This window comes from Anabrus simplex, chromosome 4, assembly GCF_040414725.1.
Source record: "Anabrus simplex isolate iqAnaSimp1 chromosome 4, ASM4041472v1, whole genome shotgun sequence".
Classification (NCBI taxonomy): domain Eukaryota; kingdom Metazoa; phylum Arthropoda; class Insecta; order Orthoptera; family Tettigoniidae; genus Anabrus; species Anabrus simplex.
Genome location: NC_090268.1, coordinates 295,764,063 through 295,785,295, shown reverse-complemented (window position 1 = coordinate 295,785,295; position 21,233 = coordinate 295,764,063). Strand labels below are relative to the sequence as shown.

General features: G+C 42.1%; 1 non-coding gene across 1 annotated transcript; it reads right to left on the bottom strand.

The window, feature by feature from the left end:
* Positions 1-1,691: 1,691 nt before the first annotated feature.
* Positions 1,692-1,764, bottom strand: TRNAA-AGC (transfer RNA alanine (anticodon AGC)). Its single transcript has one exon. It is a non-coding gene; the product is annotated as a tRNA-Ala (tRNA).
* Positions 1,765-21,233: the final 19,469 nt, after the last annotated feature.

The window sequence follows — 21,233 nt, the reverse complement described above, 5'->3', positions numbered from 1 at the left end:
CTTTGTATCACCAATCTGACATTCAATTCTGTTGAATTTCTTACCTACTGACATCAATTTAGTCTTCGAGAGGCTAATTTTCATACCATAGGCCTACTTATTGCACCTATTTTCAAGTTCCAAGATATTAGACTGCAGGCTTTCGGCACAGTCTGCCATTAAGACCAAATCGTCAGCATAGGCCAAACTCCTTATTACATTTCCACCTAACTGAATCCCTCCCTGCCATTTTATACCTTTCAGCAGATGATCCATGTAAACCACGAACAGCAAAGGTGAAAGATTACAATAATAATAATAATAATAATAATAATAATAATAATAATAATAATGAATTATCATCATGGTTGTGGGTTTTAATCGGATGAACAGTGATTTAAACCGTGGTCATACGTGGTCAGATGTGCAGAATATCACTCGCTGTCGACTACCGTATTAGACAAGAACGTGACGTCTTCACTCTTCGGGCTGTTACAAGTTTAAGCCGCTCTTGAGATGTCCATAACCATCTTGCCGGTGTCTGACCTAAGCTGTCAACTCTCTGCAACACCACTGCACTCTGCAGACGACGTTCACTATATTCACTGTTGTCTCGCCGTCTGTCAGCATGGAGAGAGTCTGTTCAACACGTCGCATCACCTCTATATAGCCTCTTAAGTCACAAGTAGGCTACATCCGTATACCCGTTTTGTTTCGTTTTTTACTATTTCTATTTTATTTTTAGTACCTGCTGAAATTACTAAAATATCTGATGACCGAGGTGGGAATCGAATCCCTCTCTACTCAGCTGACCTCCCGAGGCTGAGTGGACCCCGTTCCAGCCCTCGTACTACTTTTCAAGTTTCGTGGCAGAGCCCGGAATCGAACCCGGTCCTCCGAAGGTGGCAGCTAATCCTACCAACCACTACACCACAGAAGCGGACAGGAATTAATCCTACAGTGCTATATTTCGGTGTGTATTAACATGGCTATGGTCAATCAAGTGCACTCTGATAAAAACGGTCGTATAAAATCAAATACAACATTACTTACCCCTTAGGATTTACATCTTTATGACACAAGGCAAATGCCGAGCAAGTTGGCCGTGCGGTTAGGGTCGCGTAGCCGTGATCTTGCATTCGGGAAATGGTAGGTTTCTCCTGCAGCCTCCTCTTTACACCAAGTTTTGATATTACAAAGCCTTTTCCCCACAACGACAATTCCATGAAATAAGTATATAGAATTATGTGAAAAAATATATGTTATTGCGTCAGTCGACTCATCACTCACTCACTGTCCACCTACACCAGTGATCTCGGTGAATCGATGATTGAAAACTTGTGCAATGATGCGACATACGAACTGAGGGAATACTGAGTGGTTCTTCACAATCTGTCTGTTCGGTCATCAGCCCAGAGGCTCAGATAGCACCAATGTATAGGACTGCAGGTAAGGCCACCTGGGAGAGGTACTGCTCCTTCTTTTCAGTTGTATCCCCCAAAGTCTCACGCTGCAGGCGGTAGAGGTGGGATCCCTCACTGAGTCCGAGGGAAAAACCAACTCCGGAGGGTAAACGGATTTAGAAAGAAGAAATAAAGAAAGAACGAAAAAAGAAAGAAAGAAAGAAAGAAAGGTTTAATACCAACAATTTTTATACATCATATTCAAAAGATTGAACGATTAATTTAATATATTCCGAGATATAAAATATCTGGAGGCGCCGGGTATCGATCCCGGTACCTCTCACATGCTAAGCGAGCGCTCTACCATCTGAGCTACGCCCCCAGTTACTAAACTGTGGCTGCGTAATCTATCTTAACCTAAACCTGAACTGGTTACGCCAATTCAGGTGAAAGTGGTCAGTAGAGAGCTAGGTCGGGAATGCCACACCACGCCATCTGGGTGTGGTAGCAGCAATCCAAGACCTCGAAGTAAGCGAGTTGAAGTCTCCTGAAAGTAATATGGCAATTAGGGACGGTAGTTCAGAAAAGTGCTTGGTTAGTACATGAGAGATACTAGAATCAATACCCTGCACCTGTCTACGCATTTAGCTTTGTTGGTAATCCTTGAGTAGTTCTTGTGAATTTCTAACTTTAATTGTAATTTCCATTTCTGTTCGTGCTTAGTAATAACCTATTGTAATTAGGATGTCCGCCTCTGCGGTGTAGTGGTTAGGGTGATTAGCTGCCACCCCCGGAGGCCCAGGTTCGATTCCCGGCTCCGCCACGAAATTTGAAAAGTGGTACAAGGGATGAAACGGGGTCCACATAGACTCGAGAGGTCAAATGAGTAGAAGTGGGTTCGATTCACACCTCAGGCATCCTGGAAGTGGTTTTCCGTGGTTTCCCCACATCTCCTCCAGGCAAATGCTGGGATGGTACTTACGGCCACGGCCGCTTCCTTCCCTCTTCCTTATCTATTCCTTCCAATCTTCCCATCCCCCCGCAAGACCCTGTTCAGCATAGCAAGTGAGGCCGCATGGGCGAGGTACTGATCGTCCTCCCCAGTTGTATCCCCTTCCCAGAGTCTGAAGCTCCAGGACACTGACCTTGAGGCGTTAGAGGTGGGATCCCTCGCTAAATTCGAGGGATCAACCGAGCCTCGAAGTAAACAGATAAAGAAGTGGAAGAAGAAGAAAAATTAGGATACGTCTCAACGTGGTTTAAAATTATTGTATTGGATTGTAGTACCTAATTCGAAATTAGTGTGCTTATTCTATTATTGTGAAATATTTGTGTAGTATAGTAGAAGTTACGCCTGTTGCCATTTCTTGATGGATGCAGTATTTTTGTATCCGTCTCTTGGCACAGGCCAGAGCAAAGTGTAGCTGCTGGGGTATGGGTGGTGCTGAGTAATGACATTTGGAGCACAACTAGTGTCTGAGTGTTATGAAACGTGTTGCTCATAGGATCAGTCGTGCTGCAGTGGCACCTTCTGGTCCTGTGAGGAAAGCAATGGCAAACTACCTCACTCTTCATCTTGCCTAGTACGCCTCCTTTGGGCTCTACCATTGGTTTTTGCAGATTCCTTATAACATAGCCTTTGGTGGTGCTATTTGAGGATCCAACCAGCCTCTGGGCTGATGACCTAACAGACAGACATAGTAGAAGTATTTGTAGTAACTCTCTTACTGGAATTCTGTTGTAGTAGTTAGGGTAGGCTTAACTGCAGTTTAGAATTGTGTAATCCCTGTGTATTCCATTCGGTATTCAGTAATTGACGGCAGTTGTCATTCTGTTTGGGTGTTGTAGGATAAAACATTTAGTACAACTAAGTAGTATTGTAGTGTAGTAGTAGTCTGTATTAATTATATCACTGTCCTGTGATATCTGTGTACTAGACATTTTTTTTTTCCATTTCATTTTTACTTTGCACAGAATAAGTTATTTTATTTTTCCTTTTCTTTTCATTATTCAGTAATGAATGGCTACGGAGTGCAAGTGTAGGAACTGTGGGTGTGGCCAGGCATTAAGGAGTATGAGGTAGGAGTTGGAGAGTTTGAGAGAGATAATTACGATTCTCTCAGAGGACAGGAAGGAAAGCAGGCCTCCCTCAATGTACAGGATACAGTAGATGTCAAAGAGGGATTGAAAGGAAAGGGGGAAATTGTAGAAGATAGATGGTCTAATGTTTTAAGGGGAAGGAGATTGCAGGCTAAGGGCTCTATTCAGAGAACAGAATTCAGGACAGGTGTCTGTGAGAAATCGGTACGAGTCACTGCAGGTAGAACAACAGAGGGAAAATGACTAACAGGGAACTGTTGCTGAGAAGTGTGGAAGCAGGAGGAAAGGAAAAGGTAGGAAAGGTAAATGTAGAACAGAGGATAGGAAAAGACAGGTGGAACAGGGTCTATGGAGGGACAAGTAGCTTCTGAAGCAGTGAGGAAGGATGGGGCTTATCAGGAGGGGAGGGGATCAAATGACGTGGGTAAGGTTGAGGCTCTGGTCATGGGGGATTCTACTGTTAGACACGTGGGGAAAGTGTGTGGAGGAAAGGGAACCAGGCTAGAGTGTTACCCAGGAATTAGGTTAAGGCAGATGTTGAGGAAAGTAGAAGAGAAGGAGGAGCAAAAGGAGAAGGTGGTGGTGTTTCACGTTGGTACCAACAACGTAAGGCAAGCAGGTATAAGTACCAACATAGTTGAGGATGTGTGGCATCTGGTAAATGCATCACGGGTGAAGCGGAGATTGTTATCAGTGGAATGTTGTGTAGGAGGGATACTGACCGGATGGTGACTGGGGATTTAAATGAGACTATGGAGTGGGTATGTGGGAAACTGGGAGTGAGATTTCTAGATCCTAATGGGTTGGTAGGAGGCAGGGATCTGCCCTCAGATGGCCTTCACTTAAACAGAAGTGGTACATATAAGTTAGGAAATTTGTTTAGAAGGGTTATAGGGAGGTACAGGGATCTGGACATCAAATAAGAATGACAAAAATGTTAGAGTTGAACATAGAAGTATTGTAAAGAAGGAAATAGAATTAAGTAATTTAATAGATATATACTTAACAGATATTGTAACAGGAGTTGAATCATGGCTGAGACATGATATAATGGATACAGAATTATTCTCACGGAACTGGAGTGTGTATCGTATAGATAGGATACAAATGATATGAGGGGGAGTATTCATTCTGGTGTAAGAAGAATTTGTAAGCTACGAAAAATTTAAAGATGACAAACATGAAATTCTAGGTGTAAGGCTCATCTCTAAAGATAATAGGAAACTTGATGTTTTTAGAGTGTGCTGACGCTGATTCAGAATTATTTGACCTTTCAGTGTTGTAGAGGGTGATCTCAATTTACCAAATGTCAATTGGGAAGGTAATGCGAACGACAGAAAGCATGATCAACAAATGGCAAGTAAGTTAATATGGGAAGGGCAGCTGATTCAGAAAGTGATGGAACGAATTAGAGGGAAGAATATTCTGGACGTGGTGCTGGTAAAACCGGATGAGCTTTATAGAGAAACCGAAGTAATAGATGGTATTAGTGATCACGAAGCAGTTTTTGTCGTAGTTAAAAATAAATGTGATAGAAAGGAAGGTCCTAAAAGTAGGACTATTAGGCAGTACCATACTGCTGATAAAACAGGTGGAAAACGGTAAATAAAAATGTAAACAGACTCTAAGGTAGGTTTAAAGCAACTGTTGAGGAATGTGAAAACATGTTTGTACCTTTAAAATAGGTAAGGAATGGTACAGATCCATTATATTATAAAAGAGAAGTAAAGAGACTATGAATGAGGTGCAGGCTGGAAAGAAATCGAATTAGAAATGGCTGTGGAAGTAAGGAGAAATTGAAAGAACTTACTAGAAAATTGAATCTAGCAAAGAGGTCAAGCTAAGGATAACACGATGGCAAGCATAATTGGCAATCATACAAATTTTAGTAAAACATGGAAGGGTATGTACAGGTTCCAAGAAGGACATTCCAGGAATCATTAATGAACAAAGGGAGTGTGCATGCGAGGATCTTCAAAAGGCAAAAGCATTCAGTCAGCAGTATGTAAAGATTGTTGGTTACAAGGATAAGTCCAGATAGAGGTGGTGACTAACACTAAGGAAAATTTTAATTTGCTTCTCTTTTATTGTTGGTGACAGTAGATGGCGTCCAGAGGTTGCATAAATTCACCAGATCTGTTTTTCTACATGTCAGTCTATGTAAGAGACAAATCCAGTAAGTGTCATCTGGTGCATTTATAATAATCTTCTCTAAAGCCACATTCATTAGTACAGGTATCAATCAATGCTCTAGTGAAACTTCTGAGTCTTTTTCCGTGATACAATATTAAAAATCTGTAAATGGTGGAGGCCTGTACAGTATATCTAAAGAACAATGGGCGATAGAGACAAATGGTTTGCACAATTTGAATCAGCATGTTTGTGGAAAGACATCCCTAAGTTTGACAGGGTAAATAAAACAACTTCTATTTTCACGACGACTTTTAGTTTGTAACTTGGTGAATAGCTGTTGGTAAGTGATAGTTTGATGATACGAGTCGTATTTCCCGTCCCAACTCCTTGAGAATATATAGAAGGTTGAATTGAAAGGTCGATTGAGTTATATGCCTTTCAGAAATCGAAAAAATTCAATACATATGGTTTGGTGTGAAAAGGTCTGATTTTAATGGCATTCTTCAGTGAAAAGATCTGTTCGCTCCAGCGGTGGGTCTTAAGGAATCCCGCTTGCCATTCACGAATCTGAAATGCTTTCAACAGTTTTTGAAGGCAACTGACGAAGAAAGACTTTTATAGTTATTCACATCTGCTTTATTATTATTATTATTATTATTATTATTATTATTATTATTATTATTATTATTATTATTATTATCCCACGTCTGTGGGGTTGCGGGTGTGAACTGTGCCCCATACGTGGATCTCGCCGTGTTAAACGGCCGGGTGCCCTTCCTGGCACCAACCCTATATGGAAGGTTGTATTCACTATTGCGTGTTTCTGTGGTGATCTGAATACGAAGAGGAAAGTCTTAGGACAAACACCAACACCCAGTCCTCGATTCAGAACAATTAATCAGACACGATTAAAATTCCCAACCCGGCCGGGCATTGAATCCAGGACCCTCTGAACCGAAGGCCTCAACGGTGACCATTCAGCCAATGAGTCGGACATATTTTTGTTAATATTATTAAATTGTAGTTGTTACTAGAAATATTGGAGCCTCCGTGGCTCAGACGGCAGCGCGTCGGCCTCTCACCGCTGGATACCGTGGTTCAAATCCCGGTCACTCCATGTGAGATTTGTGCTGGACAAAGCGGAGGCGGGACAGGTATTTCTCCGGGTACTCCGGTTTTCCCTGTCATCTTTCATTCCAGCAACACTCTCCATTCTCATTTCATAGCATTTATCACTCATTAATAAATCACTTTGGGCGTGACGACCCCATCGTACTAATAGCCTATATATCTGCTTCATTCATTACATCCCTGACCCGGTCATTGACTGGAAAACAGGTTGTAGGTTTTCATTTTCACTAGAAATACTGCATTAGGTTAGGACTGGCTGGTGTAAGAAAGGAAATACATCCCTTAGTTTGACAGCGTAAATAAAACAATTTATATTTTCATGACGACTTTTAGGTTGTAATCTACTGCTCAGTGGAATACCATGCCGTAGTTTCATTGGTATGTTGGAATGAGATTTATTTTAATTCCCGAAACTCACCTCCCAGTTCGTCTCACAATTCCGTCAGTTATGCCTCACGTTACGGAAGTTCATGACTGCAGACGTGTGTGGCTAGAAATTCGCGTACAGTGTTTGACCGAAAGGTCTGTACGTTACGCTGTGGTGGTAAAACTGGGCAACCATATTCTCAACAATACGGTAATAATCAGATGAGCCAAAACGAAGATGTCCGACTCTTCGAAGGAACGAGTGTACCTGCCGAAGGAAGGAAAGGGCACGACGGACGTAAAAATGAAAGACAACCCTTATAAAGCTAACATCGCCGAGGTCGAAAGAGAACAAGATTTGACCAAGGAAGGTCGGATAGGAAATATGAAATTGAGGAGGTTGGCACAAGGTCGCCAATCCACTTTCCCATGTCCTGTTAGTCGCTTCTTACGACAAGGAGGGGATATCCTGGATGTATTCTACCCCTCTCAGCAACAGCGGCAGAACTATGTGGGGTGGCTGGGTCGTAATGATACTTCTTGCCGGCCACGCGTTGTAATTTATTGAGCACTCGCCCACTGTGCTCACAGATGAAAGCTCCCCAGGATTTACAACGCGTGAGTGGAAGGGCGATCTCTGAATCACAGCTTAATCTGGTATTGCTACTAGTGACTGATATGCCAGTTAGACAGTAGTAAGATATGTGAATGGCGTCCAGCGATTGGAAAGACAGTCAAACTGTCCACTGCCGTTTTCATGATGCCAGCGGCAGCAAAGACAATCGAAAGTGGACGCGCTGGCTTCAAGCTGAACCTTGTCAAAATGTTCGAAAGGCACTAAGATTTTTTGCTTTAGTGTTGTGTGACGAATTACTGCAACTCTTGATCGCGAATAGGAGAAAATAATGAAGAATATGGATAGAGAAGTACATGCATGAAAGAAAACTCTGGGAACTTCTGTAGTTATCGTAAAAGAGCTACATACAGTATATACCCAAGATCCTTCGGAGTATAAAGCTGTGATGAGAATTACACTATACCAGTTAAAAAAACTATTGTGTTTAACGACATCACTTATCACACATGCTGATGCTGTGAAGTTACAGATGACAGTAGGATTTGTAGCGCCAGGACTCAAGCTTCGAATGCTATCGGGTCCTTTTTCTCGTCTCCAAAGCCGCAATATCGAAGATAATTCCTGATTTATGCGATGCCATCTGCGACGTCTTGAAAGATTTCATGAAAGTAAAGTGGTGATTACACGAAGCCAGTCACTGCCTTGGACTTCGTGGTGGGGTAAAGCCAGTTACCTGTCAGTTCAAACATGTCAGATTTAATCGACATGGACAACAGCTCGAACACTGCATCCCATCCACTACCATCGTGCAAATTAGACATTAGGTGAGGTGATCGAATATCGGATACTATTTTCAAAACTTAACTTAGGGAGACTAGTTTACTTTTGTATACATAGAAGATGCATTTTATATTGGAAATTTAGTTTGATACATGATTCAGTAACAGCATTTACAGCAATTTACATACGTCAAAATAAAATACAGTACTATCTACATAATGTAGGTTTAACGGATTTTCTATGAGGGTTTCTAAAGGTACTAACTAGGCCATGCACACATGTTATCTACTTTTACATACATACATACATACATACATACATACATACATACATTATCATTATAGACTGTTATGCCTTTCAGCGTTCAGTCTGCAAGCCTCTGAGAATTTACTAAACATCGCCACAATCCTCGATTTGCAACTAGTGTTGTCGCCTCATTTAGTTCTATACCTCTTATCTTTAAATCGTTAGAAACAGAGTCTAACCATCGTCGTCTTGGTCTCCCTCTACTTCTCTTACCCTCCATAACAGAGTCCATTATTCTCCTGGGTAACCTATCCTCCTCCATTCGCCTCACATGACCCCACCACCGAAGCCGGTTTATGCGTACAGCTTCATCCATCGAGTTCATTCCTAAATTAGCCTTTATCTCCTCATTCCGAGTTCCCTCCTGCCATTGTTCCCACCTGTTTGTACCAGCAATCATTCTTGCTACTTTCATGTCTGTTACTTCTAACTTATGAATAAGATATCCTGAGTCCACCCAGCTTTCGCTCCCATAAAGCAAAGTTGGTCTGAAAACAGACCGATGTAAAGATAGTTTCGTCTGGGAGCTGACTTCCTTCTTACAGAATACTGCTGATCGCAACTGCGAGCTCACTGCATTAGCTTTACTACACCTTGATTCAATCTCACTTACTATGTTACCATCCTGGGAAAACACACAACCTAAATACTTGAAATTATCGACCTGTTCTAGCTTTGTATCACCAATCTGACATTCAATTCTGTTGGATTTCTTACCTACTGACATCAATTTAGTCTTCGAGAGGCTAATTTTCATACCATACTCATTGCACCTATTTTCAAGTTCCCAGATGTTAGACTGCAGGCTTTCGGCACAGTCTGCCATTAAGACCAAGTCGTCAGCATAGGTCAGGCTGCTTACTACATTTCCACCTAACTGAATCCCTCCCTGCCATTTTATACCTTTCAGCATATGATCCATGTAAACTACAAACAGCAAAGGTGAAAGACTACAGCCTTGTCTAACTCCTGTAAGTACCCTGAACCAAGAACTCATTCTACCATCAATTCTCACTGAAGCCCAATTGTCAACATAAATGCCTTTGATTGAATTTAATAATCTACCTTTACTTCCATAGTCCCCCAGTATAGCGAACATCTTTTCCCTCGGTACCCTGTCATATGCTTACTCTAGATCTACGAAACATAAACACAACTGCCTATTCCTCTCGTAGCATTTTTCAATTACCTGGCGCATACTGAAAATCTGATCCTGACAGCCTCTCTGTGGTCTGAAACCACACTGGTTTTCATCCAACTTCCTCTCAACGACTGATCGCACCCTCCCTTCCAAGATGCCTGTGAATACTTTGCCTGGTATACTAATCAATGAGATACCTCGATAGTTGTTGCAATCCTTCCTGTTCCCTTGCTTATAGATAGGTGCAATTACTGCTTTTGTCCAATCTGAAGGTACCTTACCAACACTCCACGCTAATTTTACTACTCTATGAAGCCATTTCATCCCTGCCTTCCCACTATACTTCACCATTTCAGGTCTAATTTCATCTATTCCTGCTGCCTTATGACAATGGAGTTTATTTACTATCCTTTCCACTTCCTCAAGCATAATTTCACCAACATCATTTTCCTCCTCCCCATGAGCTTGACTGTTTGCAACACCACCATGATGATTTCCTTTTACATTGAGAAGATGTTCAAAATATTCCCTCCACCTCTCCAGTGATTCCCTGGGATCTGTTATGAGTTCACCTGAATTACTCAAAACACTGTTCATTTCCTTTTTCCCTCCCTTCCTAAGATTCTTTATTACTGTCCAGAAAGGTTTCCCTGCTGCTTGACCTAGCCTTTCCAGGTTATTACCAAAATCTTCCCATGACTTCTTTTTGGATTCAACAACTATTTGTTTCGCTCTGTTTCTTTCATCTACGTACATGAAGATAACAAACAAAAGTTTTCGCTTCCTTTATATCAGTTGTACAATACGGTTCATTTGTCCATCACACTGCTTTCTCTTTCCAGTACTTTCTGACAAAACCATCAGTGTGAAAGAAATAATTAAAGCTTAATATAGAATATCTGAAATTAAGAACGCATTGACTACATTTTAATAATAATATCTACTCATAAAAGTAAATATATAGACTGATCTATATAAAACGGGTGCTTTAAAAAAAAAAGCATATCTCTGTTCGTGCTGTACGGATTCTGTCTTTTTTTTTGAAAGGTCACTGAAACTACGGAAGTTTAGTTCTGAGAATTATCCGCGTGGTGTCACCATAGTCCATCCGATACTCCTTTCAATTTTTGAACATAATGTGCCTGAGAACTACAGCTATAATAAGAGGAACAATACACAACACACACAGTAACAATAACTAGCAAATGTATCCGTGCTTCGCTACGGTATTCTACATTGTATACGGATATCGAAGCAAATTACTGTACATGCAGTGAATAAGACATTTTTAAATTCCATGTGTCTTAGCATTATCGGAGAGACAGCATAGGAAGGTCCACATTTGTTGTTTCCAATGTAAGGTACGAGTTGCGTTGTTGTGATAACGACAGGTCCACTTGCCTATTGCCATTCAAACTGGAGTTGGGAATTTTAATTATAATGGCAGGCCCCACTGCCTACTAAGAGGTCATAATCGATTTAAGGAACTCTCGTTACAATGGCAGATCCCATTTCCTACTTTCAGATAGATTACAGTTAAGCAATTTTGATTATAATGGCAGGCACATTCCCTACTGCCAGTCAAAATAGTGTTGTGCTATTATCATTATAATACAGGCCACTTTTCCTAATGCCAGTCAGCTTACTGCCAGTGAGTTTCCATTATAGCGCCACTATGCCTAACATCAGTCACATTTTAGCTCGGCAAATTTGCGTATAATGGCGGGCACCCTTGCCTACTGCCAAACACAATCGGGAAAAGGAGTTTTGAAAAAAAAATGCATGCTCCCTTGCCTTCTGCCAGACAAATCGAGAAGGGAATTATTCGTTATAATGGTACACCGAACGGGTTGGCCGTGCGGTTAGGGACGCGCAGCTGTGAGCTTGCATCCGGAACATAGTGGGTTCGAACCCCCTGTCGGCAGCCCTGAAGATCGTTTTGCGTGGTTGCCCATTTTCACACCACGCAAATGCTGGGGCTGTACCTGTTCACGACCGCTTACTTCCCATTCCTAAGCCTTTCTATCCCATCGTCGCCATAAGACCTATCTGTGTCGGTGCGACGTAAACAAATAGCATTATAATGGTACACAGGAGATGGAGAAGGATCCCATTCCAACTGCCAGTCAAAATCGATGAGGGAGTACTGATTGCAACAGCAGACGCACTCCTGCTGACAGTCACTATCGATTTGTAAAGAATTAATTACAATGGCTGACACATCCTTCCTAGATCACTACAAATCGACTTCAATGAATGAATATAGACGGTATACGAAAGTATATGCATGTTTAACTTAATTTACACATTAACTGCTGATAAACTGTGCGTCATATCCACAAAGAGATGGTATGAAAAGACGCCTCATTTGGCTGGTCCTCTAAATATGTTCTCGTATCTCATTTATTTAAGGGAAAGATTGGGTTAGAAATGTCGAATACGGTGAAATATATGTAATCTCACGGATACTTATGTGACAGCTACTAATATAGGATTTGGTTCACATATGGCTACTAAGAGGGCCAATGTTCGTGTAGAATTTGATGATCCTACCTTTCATATGTGATTCAAACTATCAATTGTACGTGTAAAAAGTGTAAAATATTCGTCAATCGATAGAGGAATCTAACGTACAAAGGATAGAGATATGACAAAAAACCACAGGACCGAACTTGTAGATCACCCAATTTGAACGTAGATTGTGCCATCCATTTTGTGATACAACTTACCTTTTAGCCACCAAATACCTCGAAAGGAAGGTTTGTACCGTTATTAGAATTGCCTTTTGTTGGGGAAGGGGTAAACAATTAAACATTTAAACAACTCATAATTTTTCCTTTGGTAGCAGGCTAAAAGCTAGCATTAAACCTATAGGTTATCTTTTGGGAGAAATATATCCGACTGCGTTCTTATGCTGAGCCCCATACCTGATACCATCTGCCATTGGAGTCTTACAGGTGGAAGGTGTTATCCCAAAAGAATAGGTCTAAAGGCTATTAATTGTCCTGCATGCCAAACTGAAGTCCGAATTAGCAGTATTAAGTGTGTAATTATAGTAATTTGCTATTAGTTTCCTTTTAAGACTAGATGTCATATTGTTACGTCACTTGTAATCAGCTATAATATTTTCCTTTTGAATAAAGTTAATGACGTCTAGAACAAATATTAAGATACTCGTTTGGAATAATCATGGCTGATGAAATGTTTTAATGTCTTGAGTAGGGCCCGGATTCTTAATGTAATTACATATTCCAATCCGTTACTTGTAGACAACTGAAAAGTGTCGGCGAATTGTGGTTCTGATATGGTTATTATACCCGTGTTTCATTTGACATATTTGCACATATTCTTAGTAATATAACATTTATTTATTCGTTCTGTCCAGCTGTGAAATAAACTCTCATCATAAACAAAATAATTTCCTATAGCAAAATTTTGTTTAACAAAACTGTCCGCATATAACGGAATTTTCTTATTTGTATGTTTCTGCATGCGAGGTAAGGTGGATGAGCGTTTTCGTGGTTCCGATTGTGAGAAAGTGTATGTGACTACAAATGAGTTGCCATAACTGTGGGGATCCGCGTGTGTGTAAGTAGAATTGTTTGATCCTGTACGACAGATCCTGTAAATATTACTTCTATGTAAATTCGGTAGCCTCTAATTTAAATTATTTAATATTGTAATTTAATTGAGGATGGAGGCACCTTTGGCGTGCGCGGGGCCATGCAATCTCTTCCTTCACCATCCCTAAATTGTACATAAACAATTCATGGAAAAATAAATAAATATATATACACTGCCGGAAAAAATATCCAAACACCAAGAAGAGGTTGTGCTAGATTAACGAACATTGGTAGGCATGTTTATACATCTGAAAGGTGACGTTGATTCAAATTTCGCGCAAATCGTATTGCGGGATCGGAGACTGGGTACGAGGGACCCCAAGGAGGTGGCGCTGTGCGGCGGGCCCTAATGGTACTCGACGTATGGCTCCGCAACCGGCAAGGCCCACGCTAGTCACGGCAGTGCCCAGACGGACTGATCCCCTGGCAGATGGAATGGCGAGGAATAGGCTTATGACTTGTGCATGATACATGTTCCCAACTAACACTACCACTGGATTTTTCCAGCCCCCGTCCTTGCATGTCAGATGTCAGGTTTTACGTCTAGGCTACTTCTCTTTTCTGCCTATGTGGGTTTTCCTTGACCCTTCAATACCATACTTTAAAACTATCCAACCAACACAACCTCGCCTGGTAACGTGTCTAACATGGAAACGGGCATGCCGAGGTAGCGAGTTTACTCGGAAACCGGCAGATAGTCCTTGTATCATTTCCCACTCCTCCCTGCTATCTCCTTCTTCTTAGAAATAATAGCATGTCGGAGGCCATGTACATTGAGTCGATGGTCACGCGGGGGGAGCGGGCTTCGGCCCCTCCCCGAAAAAAAGAGAGCGTTAGTTACTTGTGAGAGTGAATGGAGTGAATGTGAGAGGGTCAAGGATGCCTTTACGACGACGAAGAGGCCAGTATCAACAGCTCGCTGCGGTTGAACGAGGCTGTATAGTAGGGCTACGTGGAGGTGGATTTTCCTTCCGCGCTATTGCAGAACGACTTGGCAGGAATGTCTCCACTGTGCATGCGTGCTGGCAGCAGTGGTCACGAGCAGGTAAGTTCACAGAAAGACCGGGCTCCGGACGTCCGAGTGGCACCACAAGAGGGAGGACCGCCGTATTCAGCGTATGGCTGTGACGCAGCGGACTGCGTCTGCACAGCAATTCGAGCGGCAGGTGGCACCACAACGACGCAACGAACTGTTCGAAATCGGTTACTTGAAGGACAGCTCCGAGCCAACGCCCTGCAGCGTGCATTTTACTTGCCCCAAACCAAGTGTCAAGTGAGAGCTCACTGGAGGATGGAGTGGAGATCCATTGTGTTTTCCGATGAAAGCCGGTTCTGCATTGGTGTCAGTGATGGCCATGTGTTGGTTAGGAGGAGGCCAGGTGAGCGCTTGCATTCCCCCTGTCTGTGGCGTCGACACACTGGACCTACATCGGGAGATCTGGTCTGGAGAGCACTCTCGTGGTTATCCCACACACCCTGACTGCAGATGTGTACGTCCGTCTGGTGATTTGACCTGTTGTGCTACCATTCATGAACAGCATTCCCGGGGGTGTTTTCCAACAGGATAATGCACGCCCCCATGCAGCTGTTGTAACCCAACGTGCTCTACAGAGTGTCGACATGTTGCCTTGTACTGCTCGATCCCCCGATCTGACCCCAATCGAGCACGTATGGAACATCATTGGATGACAACTCCAGCGTCATCTACAACCGGCATTAACCGTTCCTGTGTTGACCGACGAAGTGTGAAAGGCATGGAACTCCATCCCGAAAGCTGACATCCGGCACCTGTACGACACAATGCATGTACGTATGCATAACTGCATTCAACAGTCAGGCAATTACACCGGTTATTAATGGATCAGCATGGCATAATTGCGATGGCTTTTCTCACGCGGATATTAACGTATAGTCTTGTGTCTTTAATACATTGCCAAAATTTCCGTTCTACATTTCTTATTTCATGGTGTTTGGATATTTTTTTCCACCAGTGTATATTATTCTACTAATCTCAACGATATTCCTCAGAAAAGATATTCCTTCTTAATCATTCCCTTCCACTCAGGTTTTGTAGTACTGATTATTTTTAACTTAAATTAGTCATAGAAAATAGTCTAGAGCATATAGTTTATTAAATAAAATACCCCGGCATGCACAATTAATGCACTTTTTCAACAGTGTTTCCAATTACTATAACGACAATGTAAAAACTACGGAAATGGAGGAACAGACATAAAATAGAGATGGATGTAACAAGCAACATGTCTTATGAAGTGGCGGAGGTAATTTTCTTTTACCCGTGTTAAAGAGGGGATTAATATTACTGACATGTAGATATGAATATTAATTTGTCTTCCTGCTTTTCCTTCCTTCGCGTAAAATCTTGACTGAGGGAAATCAACTTTGGAAAGTTTATAGCTGGTACACCCGATTAACATGCAGGCTACTTATCACGCTGTCTCATAAGGGGTCAATGCACGGAAACGAAATAAGAAGCAAATGTCCATCTGGGACCATTAAAGGTGAATACAGTACCGAAAGGATTAGTATTGCTACAAATATAGCCTACCGAGTGTAGCCTACTTAAAACTCAATTTTCCAGAAACATGTCTATATGTATTTCCTTCCTAACCCGTGTCGAGTGAGTTGGCCGCGAGGTTAGGGTCTCTTAGCTGTGAGTTTGCATTCGGGAGATTGTGGACTCGAATCCCACCGTCGGCAGCCCTAAAGATGGTTGTCCATGATTTCCCATTTTCACCACAGGCTGTATCTTAATTAAGGCCACAGCCGCTACCTCTCCAATCTTGCGTCGCCGAAAACCTTCGATGTGTTAGTGTGCCGTTAAACCACTAGCAAAAAAATGTTTTCCAAAAACATTCTGTGTCGACGTATGCTTTATCCAATGTAAACCAGAATAATGGCTAAAATATTACTATTAAAAGGATCATGCATATATGATAGTTTGTTCAACCCTTGCTCCGTTTCTCTACGGAATCGGGTATAGTGGCTTTACGTCGCACCGACACAGATAGGTTTTATGGCGACGATGGGATAGGAAAGGCCTAGGAGTTGGAAGGAAGCGGCCGTGGTCTTAAGATACAGCCCCAGCATTTGCCTGGTGTGAAAATGGGAAACCACGGAAAACCATCTTCAGGGCTGCCGACAGTGGGCTTCGATCCCACTATCTCACGGATGCAAGCTCTGAGCCGCGCGCCCCTAACCGCACGGGCAACTCGCCCGGTGGATCGGGTATAAGCGAGACGAATCTTCGTAGCGAGTGTTTTACGAACGGATGCCCTTCCCGACGTCAACCTCATCAGAGGAGTTAGTGAGATGCAATGAGTGTCGTGATATATGATAGTAGGAAGGGAGAGAGTGAAACCTGGTGCCAGGACATAGCCTATTCCTGTCGAATACCACAAATGGGTCTGTTCAATGCTTAACATCGCCATCAGACGGGCGAATCAACTTCAACAGCGCCATATGCCCTCACTCCATACGAACGCTGTGGGGAGATTTGGAACTGAATCCAAGCTTTTGACACGTAATCTAGAAATTTTCACCACCTCTCGAACCCTGCCGACCAACGTTCCGATGGTGAAGATTTTATTAGACTAACGGGACTCGAACCGGCTAACCAGTGTCAGACCATACACATTTGATGCTTTAACGATCATGGCTACTAGGTGGGCTAGCATAAAAACAGGATATAGAATTAAATTTCCAATGTAGCCTAATGCTTGAATTAGTTCTTCGTAACTCTAAAGATTGACCAAATAACGTCCAACGCGGAATCGAAACAGTAGGTAAAATACGTGGATCATTTTAATGATGACCAATAATATATGCTACAATATTATACGTATTGTATTTTATTGTTTATGTATACGATCAGTAGTTTCACTTCATGAAGGATTGAAGAAATCACACGCACTTTTCCTACTGCAGAGTCACCTCGCTACCGTGTGGGTTAGGAGGCAAGGTAAAATAAATTCGTGTTCTCATAGAGAAGTGGTGAAGCACTTTTCAGCCACACCCCCAATGGGGGTAAGCTGTATGCACCTTTTTAACCACACACTAGCCCTCCTGCCAATCTTAAATCTCTGGCAATACCGGGAATCGAACCGAGGCCTCCGAGGGCGGCAGCTAATAGCGCTAACCGTTACGTTAAGGAGGCGGATAGGAGGCAAGGCGAGACTGAAATATCATCCCTTCTACTAGTTTGGTGACGAAGAAAAAGGCTGAGGAAAGGTAATCCGCTACCTGAAGGGAGGGGCTGCCTAGAATACCTTACGTGCAGTTTTCACCAGCTATGCTCGTACTGGCAAGCTTCACATACTGTTCACATGGAGCGCTAAAACACTGTCGCTGTCTCACGGAAAGGAAGGTGCGAGCTACTAATGACTGCATTTTTTTATCAAACTGGAAATCATTCCATAAACGCGAAGCCGCGACTAAACAATAGTACTCTATAAAGAAAAAGTGAAAATGGGAAGATGCAATTATTTAACCCATAAAAGGATATCTACCCTCGCTCCCCACCCCCCGCCTCATTTTCAGCCGCTCTTAGGCACAACCACAACAACATTTCCGGTCTCTGGCCTAACTTGTCCACACCTGTAAAACACGACTGAACTCTCCAGATGATGATATATACCTACAGTTCGCTTGTCTCTCTCTCTCTCTCTCTCTCTCTGTCTCTCTCTCTCTCTCTCTCTCTCTCTCTCTCTCTCTCTCTCTCTCTCTCCCCCTCCCCAATCGTTAAGACGGAGACAGCTTGTTCAGTGCGGCGCGTCACTACAGTCGCCGTAATCACCGTGAGTATTGGGATAATGGATATGAGCGGAATTCACAACTGTGAACATTGCCGGATAAACAACTACATGTTTACAGAGTAATTCAGATAACTACCGTAATTTTCTAAGTAGGTCAGACGAACGATCACACAACTTTCCACTTAAAGTCCATCGGGATAATTCCAAGAGTTCTACGTACTAAATGACCCTTTATCTGCAATTTTGTTTTATGCAGCTGACTATCCGAAGTCCGAAAGTTTAAATGCATACTTAAGATAAAAGCCGAATGAAACTGCAGGAGTTATGTACGCACTCTTAACTACATGTTTCAACTACAGATGTCTGACGAGGAACTCACCCCAGTTTGAGATCGGGAAATCACTACTGTATGTTATTGATATCGTCAAAATCTCCACACAACGTCATACGCGTAATATTAGGTGTTGAAAGAAAACTTGACGTTAGGCCTTTTTTTCTGTTGAAAGTTCCTAGATCTTATATTTAATATATTTTTTCCTGCTCCTCCAATGAGATACAGTGTACAGTGTCTTGTGATATCGGTTAGATCAAGGTTGTTACCTTCATTTTTCTGTGCCAGCCCGAGTGGCTCAAATGGTACAGCGCTGGCCTTCTCACCCCAACATGGAAGGTTCAATCCTGGCTCATCCGCTGGTATTTGAAGGTGCTCAAATACGTCAGCCTCGTATCGACAGATTTACTGGCACATACAAGAACTCCTGCAGGACTAAATTCCAGCACCTCGGCGTCTCCGAAAACCGTCAAAGTAGCTAGTGGGACGTAAAAACAATAACATTATTATTCACTTTCTGTTCCAGTCTTACACTTGGCTTTGATAGAATGAAAGTGACTGAGATAAGAGCGATTCTAGTAATGCCATTCCTTATGAAACCAATCCCAGTTATGAATGGTGTGGAAGTGTTACTCGTAGAGCCACTCAGTGTATGCATTTCAGCGGGCTTGGCAGACTAGTATGTAGCAGCACTTTCTGGCTCAGTGAAGAAAGCAACGGGAAATTACCTGTTTTCATATTTCCTTAGTATGCCTCTTCAGTAACACCTAGGCTGCCCATGAGAGCTGACGGTCAATCAGTTGATGATCCAACCAGCCGAGGACTCTACATACATTTTTATACTGAATTAATAATAAGGTTTTTCTGCGGACGCAAGGATGGGAATGGGCTAGGATTGGGAAGGAAGTTGCCGCGACCTCCATTTATTTGGTGAAAAATGGGAAACCATGGTAAGCGATCTCCAAGTGTGCTGATGGTGGGGTTCGAGCCTACCATCTCCCGAATGCTAACTTAATCCACATTTAATAACGGAAGTAAAATGGTCCTTATCTTCGAAAATCATCTACTTTCACCAAATATGACTTGATACTTAGTGCAGAAAGAATAATCAGATATTAAAATCACGTACTTTTTAGGTGACCTCATTTCATTGCCTTTGTATTATGGAAATATGGGTTGTAAATAATGTACAACATTCCTAACACTACTTTATGGCCAGCAGACGCTCATTGCGGAACTTCAGTGGCCGCAGAGTGGATGTTCAGTGGGATAGGATAAGCTGCAGCCGTAAAGAAGAACGTAGAAGATGGAATATACTGAACAGTATTTTCGCACTTCACTACTCACTTATTTCACTAGAACTGGAATGTAATAATGTTTAAATTGTCCTCAAATCAACAACATCACGAATATTTATCAAAATGAATGTTTTTTTTGAATTATTATCTCACTGAACTGTTTCTTCCTACTTACGTTTCCACAGAAAATTGACACATTCTTCCAACAAGACAAAAGTTTACCAGGAGGAGATTCAAACGGGGCTGCCGCTAGTTCTAATGTAGAATATTTACCACGAGATAGGTACTGTATTATCTAGTCAGTACGGGTTCGAAATCTTATTGCTGACAATTTATTTCTTAATTCTAAACAAAGATTCAGATCTTCAAAGTCGATGGGCCTGTGATTTGAGAAGTAGCATACGTAAGGTAAAAGATCAACGTCAGTATTACAGGCAAGTTAAAACCATACAGAGTCATGTGCTCGGCTGGGGTTGCAGTAGTGTGGAGCTCATCTAAACTTTGAGACGTTCCGCATAAGTAGAGGCACCTCCAAAAATATGGCTTCCGATTGAGATGTTTACCTAATTTCGTTACTTTTTCATAGTTATTTTGGTGTAACTTTCGCTATTTCTATTTTATTTCGTCAATCTTTCTTTCTTTCTTTCTTTCTTTCTTTCTTTCTTTCTTTGTCTACCGCTTTTCCCACACCTGTGGGGTCGCCGGTGCGAACTGCGTCGCATATGTGGATTATGCCCCGTTTTACGGTCGGATGCCCTTCATGACGCAAACCTTTATGAGGGAAGTAATCATCATTGCGTGTTTCTGCAGTGATTAGTAGTGTAGTGTGTTGTCTGAATATGAAGAGAAGAGTGTTGGGACATACACAAATATCCAGTCCCCGAGCCAAAAGAATTCATCACTCATCAGAAACGATTAAAATCCCCGACCCGGCCGGGAATCGAACCCAGGACCCTATGAACCGAAGGGCAGTACGCTGACCATTCAGCCAACAAGTCGGACTTATTTCGTCAATGATTTCGCGAAATTTTATTTTCACTTTTCTGCAATAAAAGCGAAAACTGAAGATAGCATATTTGCAGTAAAACATCATGTTGGCTTTTTATATTTTTACATAAAACATAACAGTTATTCTTCTGCTGAATGCGCATGTTACATATATCAAAGCATGGATGTTTGGAAAACATTTATCCTGCCACTTTAACAAATAGGACCTAGCCTACGCATATAATTTACAAATCACTCTGTAAAAGACAGAGATACCATGAGTTCCATATTACTGGGTGCCAG